Here is a 20697-nt window from a genome sequence, read left to right as displayed (position 1 = left end):
TGAGTCAAGTAATCAATTCCTATGAAAAAAATTGCTGGGACTATTATTGGGATTGCATTAACATATGTTTTTATGCAGTGAGAATCAGAATATTTAATTTATCATTTTCTTATCCTTTAAGAGGTTACTTTTCTTGCATTTACTCATGTTTGCTTTTATATGGTCTTCAATATTATTTTGAAATGTTATCCTAAAAGATAATTTTAAAACACCTTTGGTTAGACCTATTCCTCTGTAATATTTGTTTTTATTGAGATTCTCAAGCTCTGTATTTTATTATTCATTGTTATAATAAGTTGTTGCTGGTGTACAGGAATGCTATTGATATTCACATGTCCATGATTCCTCCAGCAACCTTAATAAATGGGGGATTTAATAAACAATCATTTTGTCTGGATATAAAGGAATAGCCTTTTTCTATGGTAAAACAGATACTCCTTTGCATTGGATATAGCAACTTTTACAATGTTGAAATGAAGCAGGGAGTGTCTTACCTGCTTTGTCAACATATTCCTTTGCTAAGGCTGACTTAACAAAGCATCACAGGCTGCGTGGCTTAAACAACAGAACTTTATTTATTACAGTTCTGAAGGCTACAAATCCAAGTTTATGATGAAGACAGGTTCAGTTTCTTCTAATCCTTCTCTTCTTGGCTTCCAGATGGCTGCCCTCCTCTTTGTCCTCACATGGTCTTTCCTCTGTGCCTGACATACCCTATCGTCTCTGTGTGTTCAAACTTCCACTTCTTTAAAGGAGACCAGTAAGGTTGGATTAGAGCCCACCCTAACAGCCTCTTTTAACTTAATCATATCTTTAAAGTTGCTATGTCCAAATACAGATACATTCTGAGACCGCTCCTTAGAGCTTTAACATAAATTTGGGGTACAACAGGGACACAATTGAGTCTATAATAACCACTAGTGGAAATATTTCTAAAAATTTACTATTAAAGGCCGGGCGTGGTGGCTCACGCCTGTAATCCCAGCACTTTGGGAGGCCAAGGTGGGCGGATCACGAGGTCAGGAGATCAAGACCATCCTGGTTAACACAGTGAAACCCCGTCTCTACTAAAAATACAAAAAAATTAGCTGGGCGTGGTGGTGGGCGCCTGTAGTCCCAGCTACTCGGGAGTCTGAGGCAGGAGAATGGCATGAACCCGGGAGAAGGAGCTTGCAGTGAGCCGAGATCGCGCCACTGTACTCCAGCCTGGGTGACAGAGCAAGACTCCATCTCAAAAAAAAAAAAAAACTATTAAATATGATTGTAGAAACTTTATAGGGTCAAGACGTTTTTCTTCTTTTCCTAGTTTGGTGAATTTTTATAGCAAATAAATACTGAATTTTGCAAAAATAATCTGCGTAGTTTAGGATGAAAATGTGCTGTGTTCACCTTATGTCTAATGTGGTGAAATGCATGATAGATTTTTGAATGTCTATTTGTAATTCTCAGATTATATCCAATTCGTTCATAATAAATTTTCTTTAATACATTGCTTAATTAATGTGTTTAGGTTTTATATAGAATTTTGACATCTGTGTTCATTCTAAAATTTTCATTTTTTATACTGTTGTGATCCAGATTTCATATTGAGGTAATTATGCCTCCTTAGATTTTTGTAGCCAACTCTATTTATTTTGTATAATAGAAATAATTTCTAAAAATGTAATAAAAGTTTCTGTAAAAATGTCTAGACCTGGGGGAGCTGGAGTGTTTTCCTTTATTTGTGAAATCACATGGAAAGAGACTTCTAGACACTTATTCAGTTTATTTAACATTTTGGAATAAGGAGGCTGGGCACTTTCCCACACTTCCAGCACAGATACTGCAGCAGAGGTATAGAGGATCAGTGAGTGAACTGGGTGCCCCACGTCCCCTCACCTCTTCTGCTTCCTGCCAAATGAGGCTTGTCAGCTTCAAGTCCCCAGCACATCCACACTGCGTCCCACTGGAAAACTGCAGCTGTGGTTCTACATTTCTTGAGGAGCACAACTCTCAGAGGTTGTTGACAAGCTCCTTGCAGCTGCCGCTGCCACTGCTGCCTCTGTCCCTGCTGGGCCCCAGGCCAGGGAGGAAACAAAGAGGCCCAGCACCTTTGTGTGCCCCTAACAGTGAAACCCAGCACTGCATCTGCAGAAGTAAAGTGCAAGTGTCACGCACTTCATAGCTGCCAGTCTCGATTGCCCCGGGTAGGCAACCCTGCCCTTCCCAGTGAAAGGGCCGCAGCACAGCCAACTTGCCCCTGCCTGAACATTTCAGCTGCAGCCTAGGGCCCTTCTGAAAGCCTAACAACCACAGGCTTGTCGTCTTCCCCCATGGCCCTACTGCCTGAATGTTCCACCAGATCTGCCTGAGAGTTCTTTTGGTGACCCAGGGACCAGCCCACCACTCTCCATTTAAGCCAGCACCTGAACTCTGGGCTGACCCAACCCAGAGGACTCATACACGCCATCCAGTGGGCCATCTAGAAGGCCTGGAAACTGAGGATTGACCTAGCCAAGACCAACACTGCTGGCACCTGACACTCCCTCATGGCCTGAGATCAGGCTAACCCAACCAGCAAGACACCACCACAACTGACACACACCTGCACATATCAAAAGGTAGAGACTACCCCACACATGAAGCAATAAATTGGAGAGCAGGCAAGCCATAAAGCTGTCTGTATCACGCTGAGTGAAGAGGTTCGACCCTGAAACCACTCCTGTGGAGGCACGAGACAGGCATTATCCATGGCTCATGGCCACACTGTGGCCTGCAGAGAGACAACACTATGCATTTAAACTACAGCCATGAGCTCCAAAACAGGCAAAACAGGGGTGTGATGGGGATATAGATGGGATTTCAGCCTACCTAAGACATGGGACCAGTACAACTCCCTCATCTCCCTAAGGTATCTTAGTACATTTCACCACAAGCTCCCCCAGCCAACCCCATCAGAGCTGATTCCTGTGCCCATCATAGAGGTATTCTTAGTAAAGCTAGGGGATCCAGCTCTGCCCAGCTATATTCGCTTATCTTCCACAGAACAGGAAGCTCAGGGCACCAGACACTCCTCTGTACTACCTGTCATCTGAAATAATGGAGATCACCTCACAGTAGACAAAGACCAAGTACATATGCATCTGCTTGTGCCATAGCTGGCCTTTACCTGTAAGTATCATATACTTGCCTGCCGGTCAAACTTCACAGCCCAATATGAAACCTACTGATGGAAAGACACAGGACTATAGAAGCAAAGCTATAAAATTTCATCCAAAATATTCTACAGTCATAACTTCTGGTGGGGAAGGGAATAAAACATATAGAGGGAAAGAAAAAAATCTCATCAGACAAAACTAGTGTCAGCCTCTCCACATATGAAAGAATTATCATAATAATTCTGACAGCAAGAAAAATCTGAATGTTGTGACACCACTAAAGGGTTACAGTAGTTCTCTAGCAATGAACCCTAACCAAAATGGAAACTCAGATGAAAGATAAAGAATTCAAAATAGTTATTGCAAGAAAGCTCAATGAGATCCAAGACATGGTTGAAAATCAACACAAAGAAACTAAAAAGTAGTCCAGGAAATGAGGAATAATATAAATACATATTTTTAGAAAAAATAAACAGAAGTTTTGGAAATAAAAAAATTCACTTAGAGAATTTCCAAATATAGTTAAAAGATTTAACAATAGACTAGATCAAGCAAAAGAAAGATTTTTAGAGCTTGAAGACTGGCCTCTCAAAATAACCCAGTCAGACAAAAATAAAGAAAAAAAAAATTTTCAAAAGCAAAACCATCAGGAAATACGGGATTATGTAAAACAACCAAACCTACAACTTATTGGCACTCCTCATAGAGAAGGAGAAAATTAAGCAACCTGAAAAACATATTTGAGGAAATAATTCAGGAATATTTCCCTAATCTTGTAAGTGAGCTCAATATCCAAATACAAGAAATTCAGAAAGCACCTGTGACATACTATACAAGAGGAACATTACCAAAGCATATAGTCATCAGGCTATGCAACGTCAATGCTAAAGAAAAAAATCAAAAAAGCAGCTAGAAAAAAAATGGCCAAGACATCTATAAAGGACAACCAATCAGAGTAAAAGTGGAATTCTCAGCAGAAATCCTACAGGCCAGAAGAGACAGGAGGACTATGTTTAGCATGCTTAAAGAAAAAAATTAGGCCATGCACAGTGGCCTCACACCTGTAATCCCAACACTTTGGAAGTCTGAGGTGGGAGAGGTTTGCTTGAGCCCAGTAGTTTGAGACCAGTGTAGGCAACATGGTTAGACTCTGTCTTTACAAAAAGTTAAAAGAATTACTCAGGCATGATAGCACATGCCTGTAGTCCCAGACAATCAGGAGGCTGAGGCAAAAAGATGGCTTGAGCCCTGTAGACTGAGGCTACAGTGGTGAGAAAGAGCATCCTTGCCTTCTTCAGAATCTTCTTTTCTTTCCATTTTTTACATGTTTGTTTGGATTTCTTTACTTGTATGATATTTCTATACATTTCTGGTCATCAGGCCTGCTTTATCTTCATTCAACAAGTTTTGGTCTGTTATCCTTTTGATGCTGTTAGTTTGGGATTTTTTTTTCAATTTACCCTCTAACTTATGTTTTTAAGATTCTAAATATGTGTGTGTGACTATTTTTATTTTTGCTTTCTAATGGTGTTGTGGCCCATGAAATTGAGTATCTGCTCCTGATTCTTGGAATTTCTTGAAACTTTGTTAGTAAAAAAGTATAGTCACTTAATAAAACTGTTTCATATATAGTTAGATTAAACATCCATACACTTAGGGGTGAATAGTGTGTTTATCTATTTATATGTAAAAGTCAAGCTTAGCTTTTTCCAGTCCCTATTTGTAGATGTCCCATCCACAGTTTCACATAGGAAGCCTAGTTCTACCACTTCACCATACATGGTGTACTTGTTTTGACTTTACTCAATAGGAGTTACTGTCTTCTAGGGCTGCTTTTCATCTAGGACGCCCATAATACAAGGCCATAACTTCTTATTTAGCACTGTTTCTTTGCCATCTCTCTCTCCCTAGAGTTGCATGTTTTGTGGAAGCATATTTTGTTAGATGGATAAACAGATTTATGTAGTGTTTTGATTATTAGTGTATATTAAATGTTTGGTCATTGCAGTGATGATAAAGTTATACATAAATCATCATCATTCTGACTTCCATTTCTGAACATGTTTTGTTTTGTTTTATTTGGCCTTTTGTTTTTAATATATTACTATATTTATGGGCCTAATTTTTAGAAAACATGAATCAATAGATCAGCATTTTACTTTAGGAATCTATATTTCTGAGAAATCACATCTGATGTCTCTCATGATAATTCAGCTTCAGGACCACTGGCTCAATATTTAGGTATTTACTTTTTCTATTTTTATCTTCATTTATTGTAACATATAATTCATCCTACTTCCTAGCCTCATTAAAAATAATTTGAGTAAAAATGATTTTTTAGCTTTTATTTTAGGCTCAGGGTTACCTGTGCATGTTTGTTATATAGGTGTCCTCCATGTCACAGGGGTTTGGTGTACAGATACGTTTGTCACCTGGGTAATAAGCATAGTTCCTGATAGGCATATTGTAGACAATTTTATCTTTTATTTAGCTATATTTATTTATTACATTGATAGCTCAGCACTAATATATATTAATTTCTTATATATATATTTCTTATATATATTAATTTCTTATATATATTAGTGCTGAGCTATCAATGGAATAAATAAATATAGGTAAATAAAAGATAGGATTGTCTACAATATGCCTTTCAGGAACTATGCTTATTATTCTTCTATGTGCTAGGAGACACTATTCATACTAAAATAATTATAGATGACCCTTTTCAAAAAGTATTCTAGCATAGTCATTCAGCATGTGAACACTGGAAACAGAGTGCTTTAATTCAAAGCATAGCTCTGTCATTCACTAGCAATGTGATGAGAAATTTGCTTAATAGCTTTGTGTGTTAATTTACTTATCTTTGAAATAGATTTGATATTGACATTTCTACATGGTGATATATTAACTTACCATATTAGTCTGTTCTCACACTGCTATGAAGATACTGCCTGAGACTGCGTAATTTATGAAGCAAAGAGGTTTAGTCGACTCACAGTTCCACATCGCTGGTGAGGCCTCAGGAAATTTACAATCATAGCAGAAAGCTAAGGGGAAGCAAGGTACATGTTACATGGCAGCAGGAGAGAGAGAGAGAGTGTAGAAGAAGCACCCGATACTTAACAAACAACCAGATCTCCTAAGAATTCACTCACTATTGTGAGAAGAGCATGGGAGAAAATACCCCCATGATTCAATCACCTCCCACCAGGTCCCTCCTTCAACACATAGGAATTACAATTCAGATTACAATTCAATATGAGACTTGTGAGGGGACACAGAGGTAGACCATATCACTAACCATTTGGAATGGTGTCTGGCACAATAAGAAGTGCTCAATCAGTGCTTGCCATTGTATTATTGAGTGCTCATCATGTGTGAGAGTGTATTCTAAGGATTGTTGTGCTAATTTATTTAATATTTACAACATATTGTAAGGACGTAGAATGCTTGTTATTCATCTTTCTAGTTTCACTATTGAGCACTGAACACTGTAGACCCTCACTAGACATGTTGATTGAATGAGCTTACAGTGAGCCAAGAATGCATGGAAGACATAAACATTTATCACAGTCCATTTGAGTGAAGGAAAAACTCAAAAAGAGACTGTATGTGAATAAAGATATCACAGACAATTAAGACTATGCTTTAAGCCTCTGAAAGGTGACAAGATGAGAGAGAAACTTGTGCAATGGGAATATGGAAATTACTTATGTCCTGAATGTCATGAGGATATGACAAGCAAATTTTCTATATGATAACAGCATATGATATTTACGGGGAATGACAGAGCACAAAATTGCAGCTAGATTATGATGGCTCACATAAGCCAAGCTAAGGTATTTGACTTTATACTGTAAGACAGGGTTCAGTAAACTTTCTTCAAAGACCAGATAGTGAAATGTTAGCCTTTGCTGGACATAGGTCTTTGTCACAACTATTCAGCTTTGCTGTTGTACTACAAAAGGAGCCTTTGAGAATAGTAAATAAATGTGAATGTGTTCTAATAAAACTCTATTAAAACGTGGAGCAGGCAGTTTTAGTCTGAGAAGCATAGTTTGCTGAATCATGCTTTATAAGATAGGTGACTATAACATTATATATTGATAAGTAATCAATTTATTGACTAAAAGGATTTAAATGCTTAATATGTGCCAAACCCTGTACTTTTCTGCATGATGCCTCATCCTTACTGGTTTTTTTTTCAACTGTGTCAGTACATTAGGTCTGTAATTAAAATTATGCTAATTTTTTAGTTGAACAAAGGAACCATGCTTGGAGGGATTAAGTTATTTACCCAAGACCATTCAGTTGGTCGATGTCAGATTACAGATCAGTTGTGTTAGGAACATTGGGAAAATAAATTCAAAGTATCATATTATGGAGTCTTTGGGCTCCAGAAGTTTTTAATCTAGTGACGGAAAAAATAATAACATACAGGATAACTTCATGTTAACTTGAACAATACAATATCTGTCAAAAATAATATAATGATGTTGTCTAGGAGTGTTCTCTATCTTTATAAAGCATACTACAATTTTAAACATACAATGAAATGTTGATTACCTAAGCTTTTTCAAAATAACAGAACAGTTAAAAACCAATTTTTATAGTAAAATTCTGGTTTTATAAATAAAAAAGTGTTACTGTTATGTTATATAAAATGTTTTATATTTATAAATGTAATATATATGTGCAGTATGGAAAATTTTCAATCATCAAAAATATGTAAAGTTAAATTTTATATAGTCATATCACGTTATTCTATTGATGAATATATTTTATGTTTTTTAAACCTCTATGTAATTTTCTTATTAATTATATCACTTGCATATTTTTCTAATAATCACCTTTCGAATGATAGTTTCAAAATACATTTTCTTTCTATTTTTAAAAGTTTAATATTGCAATTGTAGGTAAACTTTGATATAAATATTTGATAAAGACTAAAGGACTGATTAAAATGTGTTGATAGTATCTGCTGCCTGTTACTTCCAAACTAGAGGCCACCTTTTCCATCTGAATAGCCCCTTGATGTCATGATATTAAAAAACAATCAGACAAAACACAGCCCCACAAAAATATAATAAAAAACTAGCAAATCTTCAACTCTAGAAAAAATATGATGTATCTTTATTAGAGTTTTATACATTAACAATAAAATGTGGCATGACAAGAATATGGCTTTGTTCATAAAACCAACTTCAGTGGAGGTTCTTGTTATGGCTTAAGAAAGATATATGAACAGTTTGAAGAAAATTACAGGAATAAATCTGGCTACCCCTAAAGCTCTGCAGATAGTTAAAAACAAGAACACATTAGGGGAAGAAAACGTTATGAATTGCCTTGGCTTACTTAATCCTGTGAAAAGTCCTGTGAATTTCACTGAGAAAATATTAGCGTCATTAACATTCACCTTCATTAGATACTATAATGTGATAGACATTCTATACAACACAGACAAAAGCTTCAAAATCTTGGTAAACTAAGCACAAAATGTGAATTTTACTAGTCATTTATGTGGCAGTGGCCAAACAGAAGGTATGAAATAATGCCATATGATCACACCAGTATTTCTGGAGTATTTCTATAGAGAGGATCCAGCTAGTCATAAAATTGTTGATTCTAGAAAATTGCTTCCTTCGTTACAACTTGCATGATCTTTGGCTCTCTCAATTTCTGGGAAATGGAATTGATGAAAGTTGATTTAATACCATTTTTTTAGATTGTTGTTAGTGCAAATAAGGATGAAAAAGATATATTTCAATCTTGTACAGTTAAACCATGTGGATTACCAAGTGATTGGATTTTTAGATTTAATCTTATTTCTATCTCAAATCTAAGCTCTGTCTATTTACTGCCTTTATCCTCAATTGAGTTCTAAATGTCCACTTATAATTTCCCTATCCTCTTGTTTATTCTGTTTCTTATTTTGACTCTGGCTAATTGGGGGTTAACCTACATATTAAACTCTGACCCCAAATCAACAAATCCTGGTACTGACAATTCCTATATCTCTATACTCTCCAACTTGAAAAAAAAAATGATGACAGAATATAAAGGTAGTCAAGGAGCACATTTTTCTTGATTTGCCTAGTATTCTTAGATTAGCGGTGTAGAGTTAAATATTGATACCACCATTTGTATCACAGATGTTGCTGATGTTGACATAAAGCAGACACAGTACTTCCACTACCCAATAATAAATGGTAATGGTGACTGTTAAATAATTAAAAAATAAATAAATATTTTTTACCCTAAAATATTTTAAAAACTTCTGAGAATTCCAGTTGTGTTTACTTCAAGTGACAATTTTAAGACAATTTAGGAACAGTTTTCAGGTTGGACATGATGTGTTTCAATGATGTCTTAACATGACAGAGGCAAAACTGACCCCTGCTATATGCTTTATTAAGATTGATCTATGCCAGAAGTTCCATTTTTAAATTTATAACAATAATGAAGAAAGAGACATCAGATTCAAAGGTAAATGATGTTATCATGTACAAGTCAGAAAAACTTTCTGAGCCTCACTTGTCTCGTCTGTAAATTGTGGATCATATTGCAAGTTCTCCCTTGATCAGTAAGTCAATATGAAGAAAGCAAAAAAAAAAAAAGTTTTAATAAATTACATTAAAATAGTTTAGCTGACAGTTTATAAAGTCCATCCAAAATGATAGCTAGGGAATGAATTACTTTATATTCCAGATCAGTCATCAAAACTTCTCTCCAAATATGTTTCTATGTAAATTATTATTTGCTTTTATTGTACGTAAATATATTTTGCAAGAGATGCTTTACATGACACAGTCTTAGATGCACTTCTTTTTATTTAAAATGAGGGTGAAAAGAGTAAACTATTATGTACCTTAATGACATGTTTCCGGTAAAGTTTTTAAAAAATAGGAAATGGAATAAAAGCTATTCAAAAAAGGAATAAAATATATTTCTTGCTAGTTATCACATTAATTGTACAAATATGTTATCAAGGTATTTCATATAATGACATTTAATATTAATGACATCTTTTCAAAGGACTTGCATTAAAATATCTTTTGCCAAAGTGTCATACAGTTTGTCTCAAATATACATATGTTTGCAGATATACATTTATTTTTAATACAAGACAAACAGAAGATAACCTTTATATGGTTATGACTGTTGTCATTTGCTTTCCTAAAACCTACCTGCCGATTTCTTCTTTGCAAGAAGATTAATTGGATCTCTGCCTCTCTATTGTCTGACATGTTATTCCTACATAGGAGGAGGCAACCTTTGCAATTTCCTAGTTTTAGATTGTGACACATTTCTTTGAAGGAGATAGCAGTATTTCATAAATATAATCTCTTTGTCAAGCACATAGCAATCCCAGTCATGTATCTGAGTAATTCATTTTCAGTAAAAGAAAGAAATTTTGTGCCATCAAATTGATGTAACCTCTAACTTAGATTTTTAAAAAAATTATTTGTGTAAAGCTTTGGGAAGCATCTGCTTTGATAGTCATTAGCTGTACATCTGGTAAAAAAAATACTGTCCACATGTTGTTGCTGGAAAGAAAATTCACAAAACTATAACCCGTGACTCAATGGAATATTAGCAAAGTGTTTTAGTTATCCATTGCCATTTAAAATGTCCATATGGGTTTGTCAGTACAGCTTTTGAAATGTAACAAATTAATATCTTTACTTCATCCTAATTTGTGGACAGATGGCATGAACAGGACTGAGTGATGCATTGGGTTATCCCTCAGCTTGTCAAGACTTATTTACAGTGTAGGAGCCATTCTCCAACGGCTGATTATCTGCTTCATTTAGTAGGAAGGAAATTAACCTCTGATTTCCATGCTGATGACTCAGCAGGTAATGTACCACTAATGCTAAAAAAAAAAAGTCCCGAAAAGGGACTGGTTTTCAAATCTAACAAGACACATTAAAAAGCTAAATTGCTTTATTGGACCCAGGAGATAAAAGCAATTATTTCAGTCCACTAGTTGGGATAATAAAATTTAGAAAAAGGAATGAAAAGATTTTGTTTCCTGGCAGAATCAAATAAACAATTGTATTTTAAGTAATATTTTCTCCATAATTCCATAAAAATGCATGCATTGTAATATACCTGGTTTAGAAAAGAAGATTCAGTGCAATAAAGCACTTATTTTAACTTCATATGTTAGATATCACTTAATTTTTAACTGAAGATAAAGCCCCCCAAAAAGACACTATTAGCTAAAAAGCATTATTTGAAATATAGAAGACATATGACTTTTTGATGAAACAAATTCACCTTCACTCACAAGTTAAACTATTTTGTAGTTTGAGTTCCTTTAATAAGAAGCTGTTTTGATTTGGTAATATATATTAATGCTTGGAATGTTCTTCCATTTGTTTGTATCCTCTTTTATTTCATTGAGCAGTGGTTTGTAGTTCTCCTTGAAGAGGTCCTTCACATCCCTTGTAAGTTGGATTCCTAGGTATTTCATTCTCTTTGAAGCAATTGTGAATGGGAGTTCACTCATGATTTGGCTCTCTGTTTGTCTGTTATTGGTGTATAAGAATGCTTGTGATTTTTGCACATTGATTTTGTATCCTGAGACTTTGCTGAAGTTGCTTATCAGCTTAAGGAGATTTTGGGCTGAGATGATGGGGTTTTCTAGATATACAATCATGTCATCTGCAAACAGGGACAATTTGACTTCCTCTTTTCCTAATGCTAACAGGTTTATTGTATCTTTTGGGACAAAAAACAATTTAGAAACATTAATATGGTAGCTATATATGATATATATTCATATATAGATACACAGCACAAATGGTGCTGGAACAGCTGGACATACACATGCAAAAAATAATCTAGGCACAGATCTTTCATCTTTTACAGAATTTATTTCAAACTAAATCACAGATCTAAATGTAAATGGCAAAACTATACAACTTCTAGAACATAACATAGGAACAAATTTTTTAACTTGTGTTTGTCAATGAATTTTCAGATATCCAAAGCATTAGAAATAAAAGAAAAAAACTGACACGTAGAACTTTATAAAATTTTAGTTTTGAAAAAAAAAGACACTATTAAGAACAAAAAATGGTGACAAATTGGGAGGAAATACTTAGAAAACATCTATCTGATACAATAAATAATTCTGAACACTCAACAATAGGAAAACAAACAACCCAATTAAAATATGAGCTAAAGATCTGAAAGAAAATGTAAAGATGTCATGTAAGCATATGGAAATATGCTCAACATCACGTGTCATTTAAAAATTGCAAAGTACAGCAACAGAGAGACATTACTACTACACACCTATTAGAATTGATAAAATCCAAAAGACTAACAACACGAAATGCTGGTAAAGATGTGTTATTAGTTACAAATACTCTCATCCATCACTATTGGAGAAACAAAATGGGAGAAACAAAATGGTATATCGCTGAGGCAGGTTAGTAGTCAAGGAGGTGACCATGTCCTTGGGACACAACAACCTTGAGACTTGCAATGTATGAAAAAGCATGTACAGCTACTGCACATGCACACCAAAAGGACCACTTGAAACATACTTACTAGTAACACCTCTCCTCATCCCCTTATGAATAATCATGTAAGACTTCCATAATGGAGTCTCCATGGTGCCAGTCTTTGCTGTCTCATCCTTACGTGCAGCCTTCCCTGAAATCTCTCCCAGGGTGTACTGTCTATTCTATACTTAACTATCAGAATGCTTTTTTTCTTTTGCAAAAGTTACTCTACGCTGTATCTCTTTTGCTGTGTGTCTTTTTTTTAAATTATAATAAATTAAGAAGACAAAAACCAAGATCTCACAACAGCCATCAACATAGCCACTTCGGAAGGCAGCTTGGCAACTTCTTACACAGCTAAATATAATTATACCATATAATCCACTAATCATACTCCTTGGTGTTTACCAATGTACCAAGGAGTATATATCCTTATAAAAACCGGAACTTAAATGTTTATGACGTCTTTATTTATAATTGCAAAAACTTTTAGCAACTCAGATGTCCTTCAATAGGTGAATGACATGGAGAAATTTAGCAATATATGCATATTGCTAAGAGAAAAAAATACCAATCTAAAAACGTGACATACTGTATGACTCCAACTGTGTCACATTCTGAACAAATCAAAACTAGAGAGACAACAAAAAGGTCAGTGACTGCCAAAGTTTAGACATGATGGAGGGATTAATTGGCACAACACAGAAAATTTTTATGGCAGTGAAATTGTCTGTTTCATATTTTAATGGTAGATACATTTCATTATGTATTTGTCAAAATCCACAGAATGTACAACACATAGAGTAAACTCAAACCATGGCCTTAAGTTAATAATAAACACATTTATGGTCATTAATTAATGTAACAACAACAACACACTAAATAAAGATGTTAGTAATAGGAGAAAATTGAGGGTGGAGAGGAGAGAGTAAATGGGAGTTTTCTGTACTTTCTGTCCAACGTTTCTGTAAACTTAAATCTAATCTATAAATTAAGTCAATTAATTTTTAAATGTATTAAAGATAAGTAAAATTGAAATTGATCAGAATGGATTTCAATCTAGAGCAATATATGACAAATAATAAAAAGGCTTTTTTTAAAAAAGGTATTCTTTCACAATTTATGTAAAAAACAAAAGTTAGAGAACCTAAGTGATATAGTTAGCCTGTCCCCACCCAAATATCATCTCAAATTGTAGTTCTCATAATCCCCATGTGTCATCGGAGAGACTTAGTGGGAGTTAATTGAATCATCAGGGCAGTTTCCGTCATATTATTCTCATGATACTGGGTAAGTTCGCATGAGCACTAATGGTTTTATAAGAGCTTCTTGCTTTTCTCGGTTCTCATTATCTGTCCTTCACCATGTGAAGAAGGACATGTTTGCTTCCCCTTCTACCATGATTGTAAGTTTCCTGAGGCCTTCCCAGCTGTGCTGCACTTTAAGTCAATTAAACCTCTTTTCTTTATAAATTACCCAGTCTCAGCATGTCCTTATAGCAATGGGAGAACAGACTAATACAATAAATTGGTGCCAGTAGAGTGAGGTGCTGCTGAAAAGATACCCCAAAATGTGGAAGTGGCTTTGGAACTGGTTAACAGGTAGACATTGGAACAGTTTGGATTTCTCAGAAGAAAACAGGAAAATGTGGGCAAGTTTGGAACTTTCTAGAGACTTGTAGAATGGCTTTGACCAAAATGCCGATAGTGATATAAACAATGAAGTTCAGGATGAGGTGGTCTCAGATGGAGATGAGGAACTTGTTGAAAACTGGAGTAAGGGTCAGTTTGCTATACAAAGAGCCTGGCTGCATTTTTCCCCTGCCCTAGAGATCTGTGGAACTTTGAACCAGAGAGAGATGATTTAGGGTATCTGGAAGAAGAAATTTCTAAGTGGCAAAGCATTCAAGAGGAAGCAGGGCATAAAAGTGTGGACAATTTGCGACCTGACAGTGTGATAGAAAGAAAAACAAATTTTCTGATGAGAAATTCAAACTAGCTGCAGAAATTTGCATAAGTTACAAGGACCTGAATGTTAATTACCAAGAGAATGAAGAAAATGTCTCTAAGAAATCCCGGAGACCTTACCAATAGTTCCTCCCATCACAGGTCTGGAGGCCTAGAAAGAAATAATGTTTTCATGGACCAGGCTCAGGGCCCACCTGCTTTGTGCAGCCCCCAGACATGGTGCCCTGAGTCCCAGCTGCTTCAGCTCCAGCTGTAGCTAAAAGAAGCCAAGGTACAGCTCAGGCCATTGCTTCAGAGGTTCATGAAAGCCCCAGGCTTTGGCAGCTTCCATGTGGCGTTGGTCCTGTGGGTATGCAGAAGACAAGAATTGAGGTTTGAGAACCTCCACGTAGATTTTAGAGGATGTATGGAAATACCTGGATGCCCAGTCAGAGGTTTGCTGCTGGGGCAGACCCCTCATGGAGAACCTCTACTAGAACAGTGTGGAAGGGAAATGTGGGGATGGAGCCCCCACACAGAGTCCCACTGGGGCATGGCACTGCCTAGTAGAGCTGTGAAAAGAGGGCTACTGTTCTCCAGACCCTAGAATGAGATCTACTGACAGCTTGTACCCTGTACCTGGAAAAGCCACAGACACTCAACACCAGCCCATGAAAGCAGCTGACAGAGAGATTGTACCATGAAAAGCCACATGCTCAAGGCTGTGGGAGCCCACCTCTTTCATCAGTGTGACCTGGATGTGAGACATGAACTCAGAGGAGACCATTTTGGAACTTTAAGATTTAATGACTGCCCTATTGAATTTTGGACTTGTCTGCAGCTTGTGCCCCCTATGTTTTGACTAATTTCTCCCATTTGGAGTAGTTGCATTTGCCCAATGCCTGTACACTCATTGTATCTAGGAAGTAACTAACTTGCTTTGGATTTTGCAGGCTCATAGGCAAAAGGAACTTGCCTTGTCTCAGATGAGACATTGGACTTAGACTTCCTGGTTAATGGTGGAATGAGTTGAGACTGTGGGGGACTGTTGGAAAGGCATGATTGTGTTTTCAAATGTGAAAAAGACATGAGATTTGGGAAGGGCCAGGGGAAGAATGATATGGTTTGGCTGTGTCCCCACCCAAATCTCATCTTGAATTGTAGTTTCCATAATCCCCATGTGTCATGGGAGGGACCTAGTGGAGGTAATTGAATCATGGGGGGTGGTTGTCCCCATGCTATTCTCATGATAGTAAGTTCTCATTAAATCTGATGGGTTTATAAGGGTCTTCTCCCTTCACTCAGTTCTCATTCTTCTCATTCTTCTCCTTCCTGCTGCCATGTGAAGAAGGAGATGTTTGTTTCCCCTTCTGCCATGACTTTAAGTTTTCCTAGATCTCCCCAGCCCTGCAAAACTGTGAGTCAATTACACCTCTTTCCTTTACAAATTACCCAGTCCTTATGGTCTCTTATTGCTATAAGAGAATCAACTTATAGCAATAAGAGAATCAACTAATACACCAAGTTCTGTAAAATTTACTTAATCTCATCCAGTGCTTCAGGTAAAAGACTAAATAAACATAGATTTTGTTACCTGTATTGATGTGACAAATCATGTGACACACATTTTCTCATTTCTTCACTCAAATACAAATAAACCACATGTTAAACAATCTACTAAGAGAAACAAAAAGTTAGACTGAGTAGGGTGGCTCATGCCTGTATGTAATAACACTGGGAGGCCAAGGTGGAAGATCACTTGAGGCCAGGAGTTAGAGACCATCAGCCTGGGACACACAGTAAGATGCCATCTTAATTAAAAGAAAAAAAAGTTAAAGAGCAATTACAGAATGGCATAGCATACTAGATAGACTTATGACCCTTACATAAAAGAGAAATGGAATGAAAATGTAGCAGAAATTGTAATTTATTGCGGAGGTCTAAGCATGTGAAGGAAATTATCCAAATCAATCCTACATTAAAAGTATCTGAAAATAAAAACTTAGAAACAGTGATTTATAAGCATTTCCAAAAGGTAGGAATAATTATGGAAAATGCTTGCTAAATACTGGAAAGAGGTTAAGCTGTTCTCAGGATGCTGTGTCCCTATCACAGAACAAGCACAAATGCAAAGCCTTTTAGGGGAAAGAAACATTGGGATATTGGTTATATAAGCCAAATACAAACTCGCAATCTAATATAACAAATATCTTTAGATGTAGATCTTTATCAACTTTAAACATTCTATTAAAAATATACAAAATACAAAATAATTGAGCATGGAATACTTTTTATTTTATTTTTCAACTTTTTTTTTTTTTTTTTTTGAGATGAAATTTTGCTCTTGTTTCCCAGGCTGGAGTGCAATGGCACAATCTCAGCTCACCGAAACCTCTGCCTCTGGGTTCAAGTGATTCTCCTCCTCGGCCTCCAGAGTAGCTGGGATTACAGGCATGCGCCACCATGCCCAGCTAATTTTGCATTTTTAGTAGAGACAGGGTTTCTCCATGTTGATCAGGCTGCTCTTCAACTCCCGACCTCAGGTGATCCACCTGCCTCGGCCTCCCAAAGTGCTGGGATTACAGGTGTGAGCCCTGCGCCCGGCCCTATTTTTCAACTTTTATTGGTGTATAGTATTTGTATATATTTATGGGGGACATGTGATATTTTCTTACATGCAGAGAATGTGCAATGGTTAAGTTCAGGCTATTTAGGATATCCATCACCTGGGGCATTTATCATTTCTGTGTTTTGGGAGCATTTCAAGTCCTCTCATCTAGCTATTTTGAAATATATAATACTTTGATGGTAATTATAGTCACTCTGTGCTGCTATTGGACATTAGAACATATTTTTTTCTGTATTACTCTATGTTTATACTCTGCCTTTACCCATTCTTCCCCCAAAATACACCCTTCCCAGCCTCTGTTGACTATTATTTTACACTGTATCTCCATGAGATTAACATTTTTTAGCTACCACATCTGAGTGAGAACATGGAATATTTTCTTTCTGTGCCTGGATTATTTCATTTAATATAATGACCTCCAGTTTCACTCATGTTGCTGCAATTGACAAGATTTTATTATTTATTATGGTCAAATAGTATTCCACTATGTGTATAGACCATATTTTCTTTATCCATGCAGCCATTAATGAACATTTAGATTGATTCCATATCTTTGCTATTGTGAATCATGCTACAATAAATATCAGGATGCAGATACCCTTGTGAAATATTGATTTCATTTTCTTTGGCTAAATAGCCAGTTACTGGGATTGCTGGATAATATGGAAATTTTTTAGTTTTTAAGATAAATTTTACACCATTTTACATAAAGCTATACTGATTTACATTCCCACCAATAGTATATAAAAGTTCCATTTTCTCAACATCCTTGCCATGATCTATTATTTTATGTCTTTTTGATATTAGTAACCATTCTAACTGGGATAAGATAATATCTCATTGTGGTTTTGATTTGGATTTCCCTGATGATTAGTGAAGTTGAACATTTTTTCATACACTTGTTGGCCATGTGTATGTCTTCTTTTGAGGAATTTCTGTTCAGAAACTTAGCTCACTTTTTAATGTGATTATTTGTTTTTCTGCTGTTGAGTTGTTTGTGTTCCTTTTACACTGTGGATATTAGTCCCTTGTCAGATGCATGGTTTGCAAATATTTCCCCCATTCAACACATTGTCACTTAACTCTATTGATTACTTCCTTTGCTGTGCAAAAGATTTTTAGTTTAGTAAAGTCTTGGTTGTTTAATATTTTTGTTGTTGCCTGTGCTTTTGAGGTCTTAGGCAAAAAATCATTGCCTAGATCAATGTCCTGCACTGTTTTCCTGGTTTACTTCTAGTAGTTTTATAGTTTTGGGTCTTACATGTAAGTCTTCAATCCATTTGGAGTTAATTTTTGTGGATGGTGAGAGATAGAAATCTATTTTTATTCTTCTGCATATGGACATCTAGTTTTCCCAGCATCATTTTTTTAAAGAGGGTGTCCTTTCCTTAATGTATGTTCTTGGAACCTCTATCAAAAATCAGTTGACTGAAAATATGTAAATTTATTTCTGGGTTCTCTATTCTGTTCCATTCATCAAAGGTTTATTTTTTTTTTCATACCAATACCATGCAGTTTTGTTTGTTATAGCCTTGTAATACATTCTTAAGTCAGGTACTGATGCCTCCAGCTTTTTTCTTCACACTCAGCATTGTTTGGGATATCCAGGCTCTTTTTTGTTGCCCTATAAATTTTAGGATTGTTTCTTTCATTTCTATGAAATAGAAAAATATTTTTATTTCTGATACGAATTGCATTGAATCTGTAGACTGCTTTTGGAAGTAAGACCATTTTATTTTATTTTTATTTTTTGAGATGGAGTCTCACTCTGTCACCCAGGCTGCAGTGCAGTGGTGCCATCTCGGCTCACTGAAAGCTCCACCTCCCAGGTTCACACCTTTCTCCTGCCTCAGCCTCCTGAGTAGCTGGGACTACAGGTGCCCACCACCATGCCTGGCTAAATTTTTGTATTTTTAGTAGAGGCGGGGTTTCACCATGTTAGCCAGGATGGTCTCAATCTCCTGACCTTGTGATCCACCCACCTCGCCCTCCCGAAGTGCTGGGATTACAGGTGTGAGCCACTGTGCCCGGGCAGAAGTAAGACCATTTTAATGATATTAATTCTTTTGATCCAGATATCTTTCCACTTGTTTGTATCTCCTTCAATTTCTTTCATCAATGTTTTGCAGTTTTTCTTGTAGAGGTCTTTCACCTTCTTGGTTATATTTATTACTAAGTATTTTATTATTTTTGTTTCTGTTTTAAATTGGATTCCTTCTTGATTTATCTTTCACCTAGTTTATTTCTGGTGTATAGAAATGCTACTGATTATTGTATATTGATTTTGTATTCTGCAACTTTATTAACTTTGCTTATCATAACTAAGGGGGCATTTATTTATTTATTTAGGTTTTCCTAAATATAAGATTATATCATCTGAAAAGAGAGGAAACCTGACTTCCTCTTTTCCAATCTGGATACATTTTACTCCTTCCTCTTGCCTGATTGTTCTGGCTGGGACTTCCAATAACGTCTTGAATAGGAGTAGTGAAAGTGAGCATCTTTGTCTTGTTCCAGTTCTTAGAGGAAAAGCTTTCTGTTTTTCCCTATTCAGTATAATGTTAGCTGTGGGTTTTTAATATATGGCCATTACTATGTTGGGGTATTTTCCTTCCATGCCTGCTTCACTGAGACTTTTTAATCATGAAGGGATGTTGCATTTTATCAATTTTTTTCTGCATCTATTGAGATGATCATATGTTTTTTTTCATTCTGTTGATGTGATGTATCACATTAATTGATTTGTGTGTGTGTTGAGTTGAATTATCCTTATATCTATGGGATAAGTTCCACTTGATCGTGGTATATTACCTTTTTGATGTTCTGCTGTATTCAGATTGCTAGTATTTTGTTGAGGATTTTTGTGTCTATATTCATGACAATTTTTGGATCGTAGTTTTCCTTTTTGGTGTATTCTTGTCCGCTTTTGGTATCAGGGTGACGCTAGCCTCATAGAATGAGTTAGAGAGAATTTCCTTCTCTTCAAGTTTTTGAAATAGTTTGAGAAGAATTTGTGTTCGTTCTTCCTTATAGTTGAAGTTATTCTGTAACGGACTTTTCCTTGTTGAACGACCTTTTATTATTGCTTCCATTATGTTACTGCCCACTGGTGTGCTCAGGTTTTCTATTGTCTAGTGATTCATCCTTGGGACATTGTATGTGTCTAGAAATTTACCCATTTTCTCTAGGTTTTCCAGTTGGTTAGTGGAGAGTTTTTTCATAATATTCTCTGATGAGCTTTTGTATTTCTTTTGTATGATTTGTAACATCTTCTTTGTTTCTAACTTTCTTTATTTGGGTCTTCTTTTTTTCTTGGTTAGTCTAGCTGTGGCTTATCAATTTTGTTTGTCTTTTAGAAAAAACAACTCTTTCTTTTATTGATCTTTTGTATGTTTAATCTTTGTTTTATTTAGTTTTGCTCTTGTGATGGTTAATATTGAGTGTCAACTTGATTGAACTGAAGG

Source organism: Gorilla gorilla, chromosome 10, assembly GCF_029281585.2.
Source record: "Gorilla gorilla gorilla isolate KB3781 chromosome 10, NHGRI_mGorGor1-v2.1_pri, whole genome shotgun sequence".
Lineage (NCBI taxonomy): Eukaryota > Metazoa > Chordata > Mammalia > Primates > Hominidae > Gorilla > Gorilla gorilla.
Note: the sequence above shows the minus strand (reverse complement) of the source record.